We start from the raw sequence: 4,007 nt of genomic DNA, 5'->3' as shown, positions 1-4,007 counted from the left end.
TGAAAGAGTATCTAAAAGAAATGAGCTGAGCTAATCTTGAAACACCAACGTACTCATGATCTGCACATCGCATGCAAAGAGGCAGACAAATGCTTTGGTGTGGAGCTGACGCACATTTGGAAATATCGAAACAATTAAATATCTGAAGGACATGTAATAGTACTGCATTTTCTCATTTCGTTGTGGAGCCGTGTGAATGACAGAACTCCACCTGTAGGCATGCTCGAGAGAGAGAGAGAGAGAGAGAGAGAGAGAGAGAGAGAGAGAGAGAGAGAGAGAGAGAGAGAGAGAGAGAGAGAGAGAGAGAGAAACCGCGACACGCTCCTTTGACACTGACATGTAGCAGAAGAACGACTTTGTAAGTCACTTGGAATAAAAAGCATCTCCTGAGGTTAATCATAAATAATAAACAGAACCTGCACCGTCGTACATCCTACCACTATACAAGTAGTATTTCACATCAAGCAGTATATACCCCATGCCCTCCCCACTGATTTTATGCATCAAAATCAATCAAATCAAGAGAATCGTAAGTAACCAGGTGGAGCGCATCACTAATAACTCTGTGTCTGTGCCGCGTCTCCTGTACAGAGTCATTAAGGGCTGAGGTAGGAAATGCCATGGGGACGTGTTGGCCGGGCAGCCGCTCTCTGCCTGATGCATACACCGCACAGAGGAACCAATTAGGGCTGGCGATACATAACACGCGTGTCAAAGCTGCCGTCAGAAGCTCTCTGATTGGCTGGTGGACAATGGGCTGTACACGACCCGTGTTACGAGATAATATGACTGAGATTATGCACAGGGAGTACCTGCATTATCATAAGAATGAGAAGTAAGTTTGAGAGGATCAACTACATCATAGAATATGTATGTATGAGCATGTGCTGAATGCTACCGCTAAAATTGGATGTATCCAAATTTTGCATTTTTCTCATTAACCAGTGCTATATATTTACTTGTTACTTTTATTTAGTTTCCTCTGGGTTTGAATCTTGAGTGTGAGCATTGTCTAAGTCATGTGTATCACGGCTCTGTGAAAACAGATTGTGAATAATCTATTCTTCTATTCTTCTAATCTTTATTGTATTCTAATCTATAAACTGTCAGCAAAGTTGACGTCATTTGAAAGGGATTACATATATCCCTTTAACCCTTAACAACTATCTGATGCAAATCATATTGTGTAATTTTTTTTCCAGTGGAGATCTATTAATGGACTTCATTAGAGGAGGGTTGGTGCAAAACAGAAGGGGGGAATCTATTTTAGGCTCTAATGATCAAATTTCTGGTATCTTCTGCGATGCTTTGTATTTTTCCATTTATGTTAGTGTCATAACTGGAAGGGGGAAAACTGCCATGCATGAATAGAAACGTTGAATGTATTACTTCAAACCCCCCCCCCCCCACTCAGTTAAACCACTTTACCTACGAATATTGTGTTTGAATTGCTATTCACGGCATGTAGCAACAGGCTTCACATAGGATGTTCGGGCTCAGACACATTACACTACAGATCTCCTCTCAGCTTTTTTCCCTCCACCATCGATGCGTCCATAATGATGACGTTTTTTGAGTGCTAGTTTCTCACTTTGTGCGTTGCACAAGTGCACATTCATTTAGAGTAGAAGCGCTGAGAGAGGAAGAGTAGGCTGTGGATGAATGGCATGGGGACTCAAAGGGAACCAAACCACAAATCCTCAAGCCTGTCAGATACTTTCAAAAAATGAGTGATCTATTTTCTCGGTAAATATGATATTCATGTAAAGGAGCAGCTAGAGAGATTGTTACATATATATATATATATATATATATATATATATATATAGACTCTGGACATCATTGGGGGAATTGAACCCGGTATTTTTGTGCTGCAAGTAAAAGCAGCTTATTTGCTTACACTATTTAGCCCCACCTTGTAAATATCTTTTAAAGGTCCCATGACATGCCACCACGTGTGCCGTGATTAGCCGTTACAAGCCGTTTTGAAAAAGTGGGCGTGTCCACCTAGCTGTGTGCTGGATAGATCAGTCCTACCAGTCCACCAGCCTACCCAGTGGACTGTAGCAAACATTGCTCATCTATCCGTCATAGATCTAGGTGGACACACCCACCTGTGTGTCATAAGGGGCAGATGGCTTGTAATGGCTAATTACATTCACACCTGGTGGCATGTCATGGGACCTTTAATAAAAATATATATTATATATCTATCAATATATATCTATATCTATATCTATATATATATCTATCTATATATATCTATCAATTTTTTTATTGAATATTCCTGGTCAGGAGAAAACATCCAGACAGCCCCAAAGGCCTTCTTTCACAGTGGTCCAATTTTAACAGCTCACACCTCTATTTAAGGGCAAAGACCTCCCCTGTCAATTTAGCAATAGTTGGAAGATAGGGTTGGAAGAGCACATATTTACAAACACACACACACACACACACACACACACACACACACACACATACCCTGCACCAATTAATTGGTTCCACTGGGAAATCTAAAATCAAAGCAGTAGGTCCACATATCAGAGGATTCCAAAGAAGAAAAAAAAAGACAAAGTACAAGAAAGAAAAAAACCCATGTGACCTGTCAGTCTGTTATTAATGTGTCAAGTTATAAAAAAGACCACAGTCTGTCCAGTTAAACTTTACAGCTGGGAAGATTATTAACATGGCAAATGACAAGAATGAGCTCATAACGTTTCTGAGTATTAATAATAATAACCTGTCAACCCCAATCAAATGACATATTTTGTTCTATTTAAATACAAAAAAAAATGGCAACTGGTCTTTCAGCTCCACTTCAAAACCACGAGCAAGGCTTAGGCGAAAGAGTAGCATCCCTTTTGTTTTGGATCGGGCATAACCCTGATGGCCCGCTCTCTTTCAGCCTGGATGCACAAATCTTGAAAGGGTGTACGATGATCGGGAGGTGCACAAAAAGCGGACAAGGGCCAATTAATGATCTGTCGGAGGGGCATATCTAACAGCCTTCTGATTGGTCTAAAGGTCACATCTCAGCTCTGTGTCTGAACGGTGAGAAACCACATACTTAATATACCATGCAACTATCTGGCAGCAGTTAATAGGTTGTTGTTGTGGATATTAAGTGGGGATACAAAAGCGCTGGAAGGCCGGGTTTATAATACAACCACTAGGATAGGCTAATAGCACTCCCAGTCTAGGGTTACCGTTGCAGATGAGGTAGGTCTTGATAGGTCTAGATAAGTATTCGTTACTCATCTCAAATTCCCACAAATTCAGATGTATTTATTTTGAGTGCAAATCATCAGTGATTTGGATCTTCTCAATGATAAGCTTTTAATTTGAAGAAAGTTAACACACAGTGAACATGTACTGGAAATATTGGAGCCTACTGTTGTGTCTTTGTACGATACATACAATCAATCTTAGGTTTCTGAGTCATGGATAACTTCATATGATCACAGCAATAGGAGGCAGACAGGCCGTATCTGTGAACCTTTAAACATTTATGGGAACCTGAAACACAAACTTAAAGTTTTTCCGGGAGTAGCCCCAAGGGAACACACCACAGTGTATGTTCAATATTGAAGCACATAAACAGCGCTGTTAAGTCGGGCGACAAAAGTGTTTGCTCTTGCAATTGATTGAACGTGCATTATTCCGCCAAACAGTAATCTTTAAAAATGATGGAGAACAATCTTAAGGTCATGCAGTAATTAAAATGTAATTAAAATGAATATTCAAGCATTGTTTTGTTTCAAGATTGGTGTCCACAGATGTCCACAGATATACGGATTTCTTTCATCCATTATCAGTCAGGAAAGATTTTTTTTTTTTTTCTTCGCCTCTTCCGCCTCAGGGGAAGAAAGCTTGGCAATGTCGTCCCCCTTTTAAAAGCCCTGGTGTATCACATTGTAAGCACCACATTTAACAAAACATTTCAATGGCTGCACTCTCCTCTTCTTGCCCTTGTTGTCTGCCCGGACAACAGCAGTCTCCGATGGGCT

Source organism: Micromesistius poutassou (genome assembly GCF_964030765.1).
Source record: "Micromesistius poutassou genome assembly, chromosome: 1".
Lineage (NCBI taxonomy): Eukaryota > Metazoa > Chordata > Actinopteri > Gadiformes > Gadidae > Micromesistius > Micromesistius poutassou.
Note: the sequence above shows the minus strand (reverse complement) of the source record.